Here is a 16403-nt window from a genome sequence, read left to right as displayed (position 1 = left end):
CAATGCTCTAGACATGACATCTCATTCGATGTGAATTTTTTAGCTAGATATATCTCTGCGCCAACACGCCGCCACTGGAATGGCATAAAAGACATTTTTCGCTACCGTAGAAGTACAGCGGACATGGGCTTATTCTATCCCTATGCATCAAGGAATGGATCAAACCCACTTGATCCTCAGAATGATGCTCGCCTTGTTGGATATGCTGATACAGACTATCTATCAGACCCGCACAAGGCACGTTCCCAAACTAGTTATGTCTTTATACCATTGGGAATACTGCAGTTTCTTGGAGGTCTACAAAACAGACCCTTGTTGCTATCTCTTCGAATCATGCTGAGATTCTAGCTCTTCACAAAGTAGTACGTGAATGTATATGGTTGAGAGCCATCACAAAGCACATATGGGCTGCATTCCACCATTGATGAACCAACCACTATCTACGAGGATAATACTGCTTGCATCGAGCAAATGAAGACAGGTTTCATCAAAGGAGACGACACCAAACATATTGCACCAAAATTATTCTTCAATCAGCAACAGCAGGAGCATTAGAAGATTGAGGTCAAGCATATTCGATCTAAAGACAATCGCGCAGAGCTCTTCACCAAGTCACTACCAAAGTCTACATTCCAGAAGCATGTACAAAATATTGGTCTACGTAAATAATCTGAATTACCACTACAACAAAAGTCCTCATTTCCGACGAAAATTTCTGACAGCACAGAATTGCCCTCGCAAAAAAACTCATTTTTCGACCACAAAAAATGGTCGTCGAAAATGTTCTGTCAAAATATATTTTATTTCCGAGGGACAATATGTTGTAGGAAAAGAGTTCCAATTTCGTCGGAAAAACAAAAAAATTGGCGGGACTGGTATGTCATGTTTTTCTTACCTTTTCTTGTCTTAAAAGTGGCAGCGTAAATTCCTATAAAAGTTTTCTTTCATATTATAACCCCTGCTTTTCACTAAGGATTTTTCTATTTGTAATACATATCTAGTCATTGCAAAGAAACCAAAGAGTCGCAAAAGACCATTAAGCACAGATAGTATTACACCTTCTAATGACAGTGAAGAGCAAGAAACTGAAGAGATAGGGTCTGAGTCTCAACCTTCAAATGCAACAGGTAATGTGTATATGTGTTCCTTGGTATTATTTTATTTTTTCCTGCCTTTTTATTTTACTCTAAGTCAAACATTCTAATCAACTCTTTTATCAGGTTCAGGTCCTCCTAAGAAGAAAGGTAGAGGGGGAGCTAAGGGTGAAAAGGGACATGGCATGCCAGCTAATATACATGACGGAAGGTATTCAACAATTTCATATTCTTTTCTTCAAATTCAGCTGCTTTTTTTTTTTTTTTTTGGATTGTATATATAAGGCTCTAAGGACATTGATATTTGTTCAAATTAAATGTATGTTGGGGCTGTTTTTAGGATCATAACCCCTCAAGCAACACGTGCAATATTCCCACTCTTCAAGCAAGAGCTGACGGAGCCATTTACAACATGGCCTCAATACAAAAAGCAATGAAAGAACTTGAAAAGGGTGTATGAACGTTGGCAAGAATGTAACTTCAATTCACATGCTCTGAAGAAGATGTAAAGAATGCAAATGAAAAGCATATTGAAAATCGATATCCTGACTGGATGAGCGCAATAAGGAATAGCATTTTCAAAAAGCATAAAACCGATGCAGCTCGTTATACTAATTGCCCAAAAGGAGTAAAGCGAAATGTGTGGGCCCAATTGGTTGAAGAATGGTTGAAACCTGAATGGCAGGTAACTAAATATACTAGTTTTCGTATGTTTAAAATTCCTTGAGGCTTTTCTCATTCGTTGATGTTTTTCACAGGAGATGAGTGAAAGAAACAAAACTAATCAGGATAAATCAACCATTGTTCACACAACGGGCTCGGTTCCAATGGCAAAATGGCGCAAAGAGGAAGTAAGAAATAGAAACATTGGAGTTTGTTATTCTATGTTATTGATTCAATATATATCTTGGTTATTAATTTGAATAATCTATTACTTTTATATAAATTGGAAGTGAATGCTATATATGACTCTCTAATTATTTAATCTAATAGTTTGATCGAAATGGAGTCGAACCTAGCCCAATAGAGTGTTGGAGGAAGTTCCATGTAAGTAAAGCAAAGGACGGAAAAGAAGAACATTGGAAAAGTGACAAGGCTAAGGAAATTTATGTATGTTTCTATACTGGATTCGTAAGTCAAATTTTTTCTATTCATATATTATTGTGATGGTTTACATATGATTAAATTTATATTATTTTATTTGAAGGATGATCTTACTGAAAAAAAGAATAGAGTGGAAGAGGTGTTTGGTGAAGCTGATGATTGGGAAATATATCAGAAAGTGATGGGCCTAGTCACGGTCGTGTACTTGGTTTAGGTGCTGGGGTGAAACTAAAATATTACACTTCACCTAACCAAACTTGCATGTAATAAGCCTACATGTTTGGAACAAAAAGAAGATTATGAAAGAGTGAAAGGCCAAGTTGAATCTCTGACAGATAAATTGGACAAGTTGACTCAAATTGTTCAAAGTTTGCTGCCTAATACCTCAGCCAATTCTAAAGCAAGAAACTCACATTCTGTGGTACTATTTCTATCTTTCAAATGGTTGTATATGTTGCTATTGTTCATGCTATTTACTGCATGTTTTAGCTCTTACTTATTTTGCATTCTAACTTCTTTGTTTTTCTTTTACAATAGGACAATATTGCAACAGATTCAAGTGCACATCATGATGAAGATGGTACTGATGAAGATGGTGATGAAGATATTGCTGGTGAATATGATGCAAACTCTAATGAGGACTTTTATTAGATATATTGTTAGCTTCCTTGCTTAAGAAATGATTATATTATAAAGACCAAATTCTGAATATTAATGTTTGAACATGTATGAATGATTAACTATGTTTCTTCTAATGTAATTTTTTTAATGAAGATTTAATTATCTTGATTCATCTACCTCTTCCAATCAGGTTAATTGACAATTAAATTGAGTGGGAGGAAAAAAAAATTGCTGACAAATTTCAATGAATAAATCTCGTGGAAAATAATTTCCAACCACGTTTTCCGACCACAATATCATTCTCAGAAATATTAGATTATATTTTTCCGACAGAAAATATCAATTTCCGAGGAAAATATGACCCTCAAAACTTATTCATTTTCGATGCCAAATAGTCGTCTGAATTAAATATTCTTATCGGAAATAGTTTTTTCCGACCACTACTATTCGTCGGAAATAAGTCCTTGGAAAAAAATGAATTGGCGAGCAACCATTTTTTTCCTACAAGTAACGAATTATTTCCAACAAACATCTTTTGTCGGAAATACTATTTGTCGTCGTTGAGGAGTAACAATTTTTAACCACCGAAAAATTATTTACGACCACATCTGGCTGTCGGAAATATATCTTTTTCTGAGGGTTGGTCGGAAAAAGACTATTTCCGATGATGTTTTTTCCGAGGACCACCGAGGGCACCTAGCCGTCGGAAATAGCTTTTTCCGACGGGGAAAGTGGCTTTTCCGACCAAATCGCACCCTTCGAAATGACTATCATTGTTGTAGTGTACCTAACATGTAATTTTCAGGGGGAGTATCCCGAAGCATACCCACTTGAACATCGTGTACTCTTTTTGTCCTTCGTCCAGGGTTATTTTGTCCCACTGGGTTTTGTTACCTGGCAAGGTTTTAACGAGGCACATCTTTAGCATGGTCGCCCCACTTATACTACATCCTGAAGATGCTTTGATTCGACATATATGCATTTGCTCATCTTTTCCCTTCGACCCGGGTTTTTCCCATTGGGTTTACCAGGCAAGGTTTTGGTGTAGCAACTCTAATGCATCCCTCTCGTAGACATACTACCTACTTATGATGCTGATAAGAAGACTCCACTTATCTCCGCATCTGTGATATTACTACTCCACACTCACGCGCGTTGTGCTCTTTTTCTTCTTTGACCAAGGTTGTTTTTTCCCACAGAGTTTTTATTACTTGGCAAGGTTTTTGACGAGGCAACTTAGAAGCGCACAGCTTAGACAACACTATTGACATGAAATATCCAAGGGGGAGTGTTGTAAATTATTATGGCTATATCATGTAAATAGATATAGGGTGATATGTGTTGACTTGTGTGTCATGAAGCCATGTGAAGTAGCAGCAAGTAGAGGAGCAGAAGCCATTGAAGCTGCTGCTAGTAGAGTAGCAGAAACCACGTGAAGCTGCTGCAAGATCTTGACATAATCTCCTTTGTAATTAATGCAGCCATAACAATAGACTTATTGTTTTGGCTTTCACACTAGTTTGTACTGCTATATAAACCCTCCCATTGGGAGAAGAAGAAACACAACATACTACACTCCATTCTCTGTATCTAAACTCTCTCACTCTCTCAAGTTCTTTTATGTTTGTTTTACAACACTATTGGAGTGCACTAGGAAAAGGGTTTCTGTATAAAATCAAAACTTGTATCTCTTATTAATTAAATGGAAGAGTTTAGGAGCTTTAGAACTCAATGTCGTTTCCTTAATGGGTATAAGCAATGTGCGATTGTCTTGGGAGTTCCGATTTCTGGGCAATGGAAACTGTCCTAGAACTCAAAGATGGCTCCTTAATTTTCAGGCTGGGAGTTCGCAGGGCCAGCTTAGAACTGGTGCAACGTGTGAGAGAGCACCTGCCCTTTAATTGAGAGGCCTATAATTATTACATGAGATTCATGCTTTGTCTAATCAACTTCGGATATAAATGAGATCATGTTTTCATCTAATAAGCAACAATTATATATTCATATATTAAACTCTTATATTACTGTTTTCATGAGTAGTTGAAGTTGCTGTTGGGAGCACGGTTGGAAATCGAAAGTAGTGAGTAGTTGAAGTTAATTGCTGTTGGGACTTGGGAGCACGGTTCCATGAAGTAGTTGAAGTAGCTTGTTTTCATGAGTAGTTGAAGTTGCTGTTGGTAGGGGTGGGCTCGCGAAACCGAAAACCGAAAAAAACCGCACCGATACCCGAACCGAAGCCGAAACAAACCGCACCGAAAAGCGAAAAACCGCACCGCACCGAATCTGGTCGGTTCGGTTTTCGGTTTCAGCCCGGCCGAAACCGAACCGAACCGAATAACCGAACCGAAACCGCACCGAATAACCGAAACGACGTCGTTTTGTATATACCCAAAGTCGGAAACCCTAAAAACCTAAACGATGTCGTTTTGTAAACCCTAAAAACCTAAAAGTCTAAAACTCATTCCGCATTTCCGCCTCACAGCCCTCAGTCCCTCACTTCCCCTACAGACTATCGAAGTATCGAGTATCGACTCCTGTCTCTCTCTCTCTCAGTCTCAGATCACGATTCGCCAGAAATCGAAGGTCTCTCCGATTCTCGCCTCAGCGGCTTCGCTCCAGTACGAGTCTCGACCTCTCCCTCTCTCTCTCTGTCTCAGTCTCAGATCACGCTTCGACCTCAGTCCCCAGTCTCGGCGTGAACGACCTCTCTCTCTGACCTGTGTCACATTTGCATAACGTCGGTGGTCGTCCTCGCTACTTCGCCGGAAGTCGAAGGTCTCTCCGGTAAGAATATTGCTAATTCCCTTCTTTGTTGTGCGTTAATTTCACTTCAGTCTCTAAGCATCGATCTGGGCTTTTTGACGTCAGTGGATCGGAGCCCGGTGATAAGTGATAACCCCATCGATCTTCAGATTGCTGAAAATGAAGAGGAAATTGGAGAAATCTCAGTCATGTGGTACAATTTCTGCCTCAGCCCTGAAGAAATTGGCATCTTCATCATCTCAGGTAGCAATGACATGAATATGCTAATTTGGCTGATTCTTTTCTGTTTTTCATTGACATGAATATGTTAATTTGGCAAACTACTCAATGATATGAACCTCGGTTAACTCCGAATCAAATTTTTCTAGTATCAGGGGAATGCCCATCAAACTAGTCTGACAGACGAAATAGAATGTAAATTTTATGATAGTCATTGATATGGTTTGGGCTGGGCTGTTCTTTCATAATAGTCTACTGTATTGAGATAAACTGCAGGGCTACTTGGCTATCTATGTAGATGAAATTGTTATATGGTTTTTGTGCTTAATGATCTGATATACCTGATCATCTGTACCTTAGGAACCAGACTTTTCTCGTGAATATTTATGTTTTTTCTTTTGGTGTAAAGCACAGAGTCAATATAATGAATTTGAATGATTGCAAATATCATCCTGGTAGATTAGGGAAGCTGGTTATTTTGTTGTCATCTTATTATATGATTTTCCAAATTAGTATGTCCCACATCTATGCTTTTAACAGAAAAATTAAATTTAATCAGTATGTTGATGGGGGCTTCTTATTATTTTGTTTGGCTATGAAAGGTTTCATAAGTAATTGGAGGACTTGGATTAGTGGTTGATTTTGTTTGACTATTTTTGCTTAGATGCAGTTTCTGTTTTTGTTTCTGTAGATGCAGTTTCTGTTTTTGCTTACATAAGTAATTGGAGAAAGGTTTCATATGTAGATGCAGTTTCTGTTTTTGCTTACATAAGTAATTGGAGAAAGGTTTCATAAGTAATATTTTTTTTTTTTTTGTTATTGCAGTTTCTGTTTTTTGTTTCTTATTGCACTTTCTGTTTTTTTTTTGCAGATCAACATTAGTGTTGGTGAATCTACAACACCAATACCTCCCCATGAAATTACTTCTACTGCAACTCCGGAAGTTCAAGGAAGTCAAGCAACCGAGCCTGAAGATGATGGAAGTGTGGAAAGCATCCTTGACGCGTTGAAACGGAAAGAAAGGTCAGATATTTGGAATCATTTTGAGAGGGATATGGTGGATGGTAGAATTAAGGGTAAATGCAATTATTGTGGAAAAATTTACTATGCCGATCCTAGGAAGAATGGTACAACCTCCCTTAATAATCATATGGACAAGTGTCCAAAGTATCCCCCTAATATTGAGATGATGAAGGCTAAAAAGCAAAAGATTTTCTCTTTTAAAAAACCAACTACTGAGTTGTGTACTGTAGAATGCACTCAAGAAGAGCTATCTATGTTATGTGTGGAGTACATTATATTAGATGAGCTACCATTTGCTCATGTGGAGGGAGAGGGGTTTAGGCGTTTTATGGGTAGAGCTCTTCCTTATTGGAGAGTTCTTTCCCGTAAGACAATAGCAAAGGATGTCCTTAAGCTTTATTTGGGGGAAAAGGAAAAATTGATGGATCAATTGAGTAGATATAGGTTGTCTCTTACAACCGATACTTGGACTTCTATTCAAAACATTAATTATATGGTCCTCACTGCACATTTTATTGATGATAATTGGGTGTTGCATAAGAGAATTTTGAATTTTTGTGTGATTCCTAGTCATAAGGGAGAGGCTATAGCTAAGCTATTAGAGGATTGTTTGTTGGAATGGGGTATAGAGAAGATTCTCACAGTCACCGTTGATAATGCTTCGTCAAATGATGTTGCATTGAAGGAGTTGAGTAGGAGGATAGATGATTGGGGTGTCCCTAATGCACTTTTGCAAGAAGGGAAGAATATGCAAATGAGGTGTGTCGCCCATATTCTTAACTTGATTGTGAATGATGGGTTGAGTGTAATGAAGATATTCATTGGCGCCATTCGGAATGCGGTGAGGTATGTTAGATCCTCCTCACAAAGGCTTGATTTTTTTAAGAAATGTGTTGAAAGGGTGAAACTAGAGTGTAAAGGGCTTGTGATTTTGGATGTCCCTACTAGGTGGAATTCCACATTCTTAATGTTGGAACATGCTTTGAAATTCCGAAAGGCTTTTGATAGAATGGTGGAAGAAGATGCGGGTAATTTTTGTGCATGGCTTGAAGGTGCCAAGGGTGAAAAGCCAAAAGAAGGGCCACCGGCTAGTGTTGATTGGCAATATGGGGAGCAATTTGTGGATTTTTTGAGACCATTTTATGAAATCACTTTGAAGGTATGTTGTTCTAATTCTCCTACCGTTCATAGTACTTTTGGTGATATACTCTCTATTTTTGGTCTCTTGCAAGAACAAAAGAACCCATGTTTGTCTGAGATTGCATCACTTATGCAAGACAAGTTTATCAAGTATTGGGGTAGCTTTGATAAGTTGAATCATTATCTATTCATTGCTATTGTTCTTGATCCACGTCATAAACTTGAGAAAGTTGTTGACTATTTTGAGATTCTTGATGATGGGGATACGGATGAAAATGTGGAAGCTAATACAAAGACTGTGAAGGATCTCTTGTATGACCTTTACAAGGTGTATGAGGAAGAGGGAAGGGAAAGTGGTGTTGGTGAGGTTGTTAGTTCTCAAGTATCAAGTGAGGGGATATCTAGTTCAAGTAAGGGTCTAACGGAGTTAGAAAAGAGATTGAAAGAGAAGGAGCAAAAGAGAAGAGCAAAGAAAGCCGGGATCGTAAGCAACGATGTGGATAGATATCTTGGAGATCCTATTGAAGGAGATGGTGAAGGCTTTGACTTGTTGAATTGGTGGAGGGTGAATGGAGTTTGTAAATATCCTATATTGGCACGCATTGCAAGGGATATTCTAGCTATTCCGGTGTCGACCATAGCTTCGGAATCTTCCTTTAGCACGAGTGGGAGGATTATTGATCCATACCGTAGCTCCCTAAGTCCTAGAATGGTGGAGGCATTGATATGTACACAAAATTGGCTTAGGAGTGAAAATGTGTATCTACATCATATGCCTACTGTTGAGGAGATGGAGTTGTGTGAAGAAGCGGAAAGAGGTAATAGTTTCTATTTTCTTAGTTAAAGTTTTTTGGGTTAAATGAAGTTGTAATATTTATGTTATATATGATTGTATGTATTTTAATTCTAATTTTGTACTTTTTATTATTCTCTTATGTTAATGTAGAGATATTTAAGATGCCATGTGGAGCTGCAGTGGGGAGTAGTCGGAGCGGAATGTTACCTCCAAAGTCGAAGACTTCATCTTTCCGAGCTTGAGATCATGCTATTGCTCATTTGCTCTCCTTCATATGTAGATGTTGGTTCATTCTTTTTGTGATGTTTAATATTTTAGTGAACTTACACATTTTTAATTTTAATTTGTGAGGTTAGTGACTTAGTGTTGATGTAATTATGGACTGTTATAAACTTTGGACTCTATATTTTTTTACCATTTCACATGTTGATGACTTGATGCTAGAACTTGATGGACTATTAGATTATATGAATTGAATTATATGGAGTATGGAATTATAGATTATTGTCTATTGAAGTACAAAGCATGCATTAGTAAACTTGTAAACACATTGTAATAAATTTTTATTACAGGTTTGAAGAAACAAAAACTTCTCGAGTTACAATATCAAAGAAGTATGATGTATATTTGATTAAAAAAAAACGTAAAAAGTAAAAAAGTAAAAAAAAAAAGTAAATAAAAAAAAAAAACCGAAACTGGGCCGAACCGACCCGAACCGTTCGGTTCGGTTCGGTTTTCGGCGCCACCTTCTGAAAATAAAGAAACCGCACCGATATTACTTTCGGTTCGGTTTTCGGTTTTGGGTCGGAACCGAACCGTTCGGAACCGAACCCACCCCTAGCTGTTGGGAGCACGGTTGCGCGGTTGGAAATCCAGAAGTTCTGGTGCAATAGTGGAAGTGTTTTTTTTTTTTTTTTGACTTTGTCAAGGGGAACCCAAAGGCTTCCTAGGCCCAAGATAAACCCATTCGGCGCATGTGAAATGCTCCAACTATGCATTGTAGCATAGTGTCTGACCACTTTGACAGCTTCGGGGTTCGAACCTAGGTTGGGGAGCACACCCAACTAGGCAAGAACCATTAGGCCACTTGCAGTGGTTAGTACTGGAAGTGTTATATATATATTAATAGGTGCTTATTAAATAAATCAATCCCATTCATATATATCCCATTCATGCCTCGTTATTCAACATCTCCACAGTAGTCGATCATCTTATCATCATCGAGTCATCATCATCATGATTGTCATAGCAGGCTATAAATACCCAATGAATTCATTGTTCTTGGATATATCTTTGTATTGTGCTTCATTTCTTTTTGTTTCCACTGACCAAGAGGTTAAAGCTTCAGAGAAAATAAAAAACCATGGAAGTAGTCGAAGATGTTGTGATTGTGGGAGCTGGAATTTCTGGCCTTACAACCTCCTTGGGACTTCACAGGTACTCTTATCTCTCTCAGACACGCACATAGTCAAGCTCATCATACTGTGCATGTCTGTGACTGTAAAATACTAGTACATTTTGATATGTTTTGTGCATATTTACGTAAGCAAAGTCAAAATTTTTGTGCAGGCTGGGTATTAGAAGCTTAGTGCTGGAATCATTTGATAGCTTGAGGACAACAGGGTTTGCACTCGCAATATGGACTAATGCGTGGAGGGCTTTAGATGCCCTTGGTATTGGCAATGATATCCGGCAGCAACACCAGACTCTTCATGGGTAAGATAGGATACTTCCTTGAAAATCATATTATATATGCAGTCAAATTTTCAAAAAGAGCCAGTTAGTTATCAGATGAAACATTGTTTCGGTTTACATTAATACATTTGTTTCCCTTCTTTAGACTTTTATTTACAACCTGAAGTAACCACATTGTGATGAGATGTGCCCTTTTGTTAGATATAAAATTACTGAGAATAGATGCACTTTTGTTGAGAAATTCATAATTAAATTAGTCCATACGTAGCTAGATGGATCCCTCCCCCTCCTGGGTTTGTAAAAATCAATTGTGATGCAGCATGGTCTGGTTCCTCATCTGCTTGTGGTATAGGAGTAGTGATCCGGGATCACCAGTGTACTGTGATGGGAGGCTCTGCTAGAGCAGTTTGGCTGCAGCTCCGTTCCTATTGCAGAAGCAAAGGCGATTTTGGATGGCATCAATATTGCTTTGGAGCACAATTTCTCCAAGATAATAGTGGAATCGGACTCTCTAGGAGTAATTACAGATATCAAATCAAAGAACAAGAGAGATTGGGAGACTTACCCTTTAATTGAAGAGATTAGAAGGAAAAGCCTCCAGTTCTCTGAGATTTGCTGGGATTGGATTCCCCGAGAAGCGAACACGTACAGTCGCTCACACTGCGGCTTCGCTTGCCAGAGGGACGGTGGGTCTAAATTAACAGATGGCCAAACACGCCACCACCATCCTTACTTAGAGTATTGAAGACTGATGGCCTTCCATGTCCTCCTCTTGAAAGCTCTTAGTCAGCTGGTATCTATTTTGCTTTTGTTCAGTTCACTCTCTGTTACCTAGTTTGCATCGAATTAGGTGGAGATGTCAACTCTTTTTTCATTGTATGTTTGTCAGTTTGGGCCCTTTTCTTGGGCATTCTGGGCTCGTCCCTTGATGAAACTTCATGTTCAACCAAAAAAGTATAATATGAACAGTTGCCTTTGATACTCTACCTAGCTAGTACTCTTACCAATATATATTTCACTTGACAGTGGACAGTAACTCTTAATTTGTGAGATTTGTAATTACTTTACAAGCATGCATGAAATTGATTGTATAGTTTTGAATACAGGAATGTGGCTTTCTCAAGAATTTCAGGGCTTCAGATGTTTGAGAAGTCGTATGAGGTCAAAGGAAAACTGTAAGTACCAGTAGTCTAGTAGCCTCTATTTACTACATCTCATTTTGCTTACTTTTCAACCCCAAATATTATGCTCATAACAAGTCACTTACAATTTGAAGTTTTAGATTAACGGAGTCGGTTGTTTGCTAGATTCTGTCAATTGTTGTTGTTTGATTGAGTTTATTCATATTTGTCATTGTTCAGTTCAACCATTTCAGTTGATTTATAGTGCATATATACATGATTTGCAGTGGAGACCATGAAGTTCGTTGTGTGAAAAGGAACTTGTTGTTGGAATCCCTTGCAAGTGAACTCCCTAGTGGTACCATTAGGTTCTCATCAAAGGTTGTTTCCATTGAGGAATCAGGCTACTTTAAGCTGGTGCATCTTGCAGATGGAACCATCCTCAAAGCCAAGGTAGCTGGACTAGTATTTCCTTTTTTTATCTCAATTTTCCTTTCTTAGAATTTAAAATCATGACCTTTCAAAAAAGAAGAAGTTGAAACCATGACTAGTGTGCATTAACGCATGGTGTTCAACCCCGACTCTATTGCCATGACATATAGCATCCCAACTCTATTTCCTTCCCCACACTTCCCAAATGTGACAATAGCTTCTGAGGTTCTCCCATTTGACCAGTGTAGTTCATCAAAGAAACCTTAATCATATATACAAACTTTGTTATTGACATGTTGTCCCCACCGCTTGTAATGTGAAAACTGTGATTGAATATAGGTTTTGGTTGGTTGTGATGGAGTGAACTCAGTGGTGGCAAAATGGCTGGGCTTCAAGAAGCCAGTTTTTAAAGGGAGATCCGCCGTTAGAGGTTGTGCTAATTTCAACAGCAGTCATGGTTTTGATCCCAAGTTCATGCAGTACTTTGGGAATGGTATTAAATCTGGTACCATTCCTTGTAATGATAAAACTGTTTACTGGTTCTTCGGTTGGTATCCCTCCAGCCAAGGTAATCATTCTACGCCAGTTTTGGCACTTCATTGCTTCCATCTGGTATGATTTTATATAGTAACCTTAGAGTCCTATTCTTCCATGCTTTGAAATGGTAATTTGCTCTCAATCTCGTAACACATAACAAACAACGAAAATCAATTGATTGCTAGTATTTTACAAAGACAACATGAAAGTTTGGCTTTTCCAATACACAAACCTTATGATGTAATGTCTAGTTACCTAAAGTAGTATGTGCGGGTCTCATTTTTTGTCTATACTTGCATGTCTTGTAGAGGAAGAGCTAAAGAAAAACCCAGCTCAGTTGAAGCAATATATGTTAAGCAAGCTTGGAAAGGTATCAGATTAAGTAAGGGCTGTTGTGGAAAACACTGATTTGGATGCTTTTAGATCCTCTCCAGTGACATATAGGCATCCTTGGGAACTTCTTTGGGGAAATATTAGTAAAGGTAATGTATGCGTTGCTGGAGACGCTCTCCACCCCATGGTCCCAGACATTGGCCAAGGCGGCTGTGCTGCAATAGAAGACGGTGTTGTATTAGCAAGGTGTCTCGGTGAGGCACTGTTGAAGAACCAGGAGCAAGAAAATAAAGATAAAGGTGAAGAAGGAAAAGAAAAATATAAGAGGATTGAAATGGGGCTGAATAAGTATGCCAGTGAGAGGAAATGGAGAAGCATAGATCTCACTAGTACATCTAGTGTGGTTAGTTATATACAGGTAGCTGATGATGGAAAAATAATTGCTTTCTTGAGGGACAAGTTTTTCGCTCCAATCCTGGCCAGGTTGCTGTTTAAGAAGGCTGATTATGATTGTGGGAAGCTCAGGAGCCCTTAAATGCAATGATGCATCCTCTGTATAATGGTTATTCTTCTATATCACTCATATTTTGTAATTTCAATCATCCACGTACTGTAATACCAAGAATATTGGAGGGCGCTGGGTTTCTGTTTTAAAAATCCTGTAATGGAAGAGAATAAAATTCATGTTAGTGTTGTAAATATTTGTGGATAATCATGTAAATAGATGTTGAGTAATAGGTGCCTATCTCTATAGATTGGTGATTGATAGGTTGTAATTGTAGGAGTGATTGAATTGTAATTGAGCATTACCTTTTTGTGTACACCATGTAGTCCTATATAAGGCTCCTCATGGTGAGATGAATAACACACATTCTATTCCCTATGTCTAAACTCTCTCTCTCTCTCTCAAACTCTCTAACCTTTTATTTTACAACACGTTATCAGCACGAATAGTTCTACCATTGAGACAAGATTGAGGATCGTCAACCAAATCTCTAAGAAGATTGTGAATCAACAACAAATGAAGGATGATCGTTCAATTTGGTTTAGGATCTGAATCACAAACAAGCTAGCTATTGGATTGGCTGAGAAGACAACCTTCTCAGTTCTGCACAAATAAGCTGAAGATTCATCTGTTCTTCATTGAGTAATGTTTTCTAAATTATTAATATGCTATTAATGCAGCTATTGATGTAGCTATTAATATGTTATTAATGTTGCTATTGAAAAGACAAGATCCATAATGTTTCAAATGAATGTTCCCAAAAGATTTTGGTCACAAGGAGTCCTCACTGCTGCTTACCTTATAAACCGATTACCAAGTAGAGTCCTTAATTTCAAATCACCCTATGAAATTTTGAAAGGAAGAAAACTTGACATTACACACCTCAAAGTTTTTGGTTGTGTATGTTTCATGCATGTGCAATATGCTCACAGGGATAAGTTAGATCCCAAGGCTGTAAAGTGCATTTTCTTGGGATATTCAACTACACAAAAGGGATATAAGTGTTTTAATCCAAACACTAAGAAGCTGTCTGTATCGAGGGATGTTCGATTTATTGAGAACACTTCTTTTTTTAGTGCTCCTGATTCCTCTCCTCAGGGGGAGTTCTTTCATGATTTCCTTTCTCTGCCAATTTCTGGATCAACCTCACAGGATAGCAGAACCTCTCAGTTGGAATTACCAAGAGATGATGTTCACATGCAACAAATAGGAACAGATCTCACTGCTCCAAATGTACTAGATGCATCACCTGAGCCAGAAACTCACTCTTCTCCTACTCAGGACAATGGTGACTACCAAAATGATGTCCTTGATGACCCAGAAGAAATTATTCCAGAACCAGGACAAGCTATCCCCATTCCAAGAAGATATCCTACTCGAACTAGGAGGCCTCCTCTCAAGCTACAAGATTACAAAGTGTACACCACTAAGTATGCCCTGGAGAACTTTGTATCTTACAACAAGATCTCAAAAGCTCATGCTGCTTTTCTCTCTGAAATCTCAAATGCATCAGAACCTAAAAGCTATCAAGAAGCCACACAACAAAGTGTCTGGACTACAGCTATGAAAGAAGAGCTGAGAGCTTTGGATGAAAATCAAACTTGGAGTGTGGTTAAACTTCCTGAAGGAAAAAGAGTGGTAGGAAGCAAATGGATTTTCAAAACAAAGTTCAAGTCAAATGGAGAAATCGAAAGACACAAAGCTCGGTTGGTAGCAAGAGGATTCACTCAGACTTTTGGTGTTGACTATAAGGAGACATTTGCTCCAGTTGCCAAAATGAACACAGTTCGAGTTCTCCTATCTGTTGCAGTTAATAATTCTTGGCCATTATACCAGATGGATGTCAAAAATGCTTTTCTTCATGGGGATCTTGAAGAAGAGGTCTATATGCAACTTCCTCCAGGTCATCCTCAAGAAGGTGATCCCAGTTTGGTGTGTAGACTTCACAAATCCTTATATGGATTGAAACAATCTCCTTGAGCATGGTACTCTAAGCTCAGTTCTGTTCTGGAAGCAAACGGTTTTAGAAGAAGCAGCGCAGACTCATCTATGTTTGTTCGAAGTGGTAGCTCTGGGAGATTAGTGGTGCTTGTCTATGTTGATGATCTTATTATTACAGGAGAGAATGAAGATGAGATCAACACTCTTAAGAAATCCTTGCATCATAAATTTGCCATTAAGGATTTAGGAGTGTTGAAATACTTCCTTGGTATTGAAGTGGCCACATCTTCCAAGGGGCTATTTCTAAACCAGAGAAAGTATTTAATGGATCTTTTGGAAGAAGCTGAGATAATGGACAGCAAGCCTCGTGCCACACCCCTTGACAGCAAATTGAAACTAAAACTGGAAGGTGATAGACTCCGTAATATAGGTGAGTACCAAAGACTTGTTGGAAAGTTGATCTACCTCACAATTACAAGACCAGACATTACTTTTGCAGTAAGTCTGGTTAGTCAATTTATGCATGCACCCACTGAAGCACATCTGCAGATTGTCAAAAGGATTCTCAGATATCTCAAGGGTTCCATTGGAAGAGGAATACTGATGCAAAATAATGAACATACAAAGATATATAATGGGGTTCTCTGATGCAGATTGGGCTGGAAATGCCTGTGATCGGAAGTCTACCACTGGTTATTGCACTTTTGTTGGTGGAAATTTAGTGTCATGGAAGAGCAAGAAACAGACTGTAATTGCTCGATCGAGTGTAGAGGCTGAATATAGGGCCATGGCCTCTACTGCTTGTGAGTTGATTTGGTTGAAATATCTTCTATCTGATTTAGGAATCTATCATGATCAACCTATTCCTATGTTTTGCGACAATCAAGCAGCAATGCACATTGCTGCCAATCCAGTTTTTCATGAGCGCATCAAGCATATCGAGGTTGATTGCCACTATGTTAGATCTCAAGTTCAAAACAAGGTGATTGATACTGTTTTCACTCGAAGCCATGATCAGCTTGCAGATATCTTCACAAAATCTCTTCCTTCCGACCAGTTTCTCATGTTGCTTTCCAAGC

At 38.4% G+C, this 16403-nt stretch overlaps 1 pseudogene; it reads left to right on the top strand.

The window, feature by feature from the left end:
- Positions 1 to 9938: 9938 nt before the first annotated feature.
- On the top strand, positions 9939 to 13761 carry LOC133738988 (monooxygenase 3-like; annotated as a pseudogene).
- Positions 13762 to 16403: the final 2642 nt, after the last annotated feature.

This window comes from Rosa rugosa, chromosome 3, assembly GCF_958449725.1.
Source record: "Rosa rugosa chromosome 3, drRosRugo1.1, whole genome shotgun sequence".
Lineage (NCBI taxonomy): Eukaryota > Viridiplantae > Streptophyta > Magnoliopsida > Rosales > Rosaceae > Rosa > Rosa rugosa.
Note: the sequence above shows the minus strand (reverse complement) of the source record. Positions and strands in the feature narration are given on the sequence as shown.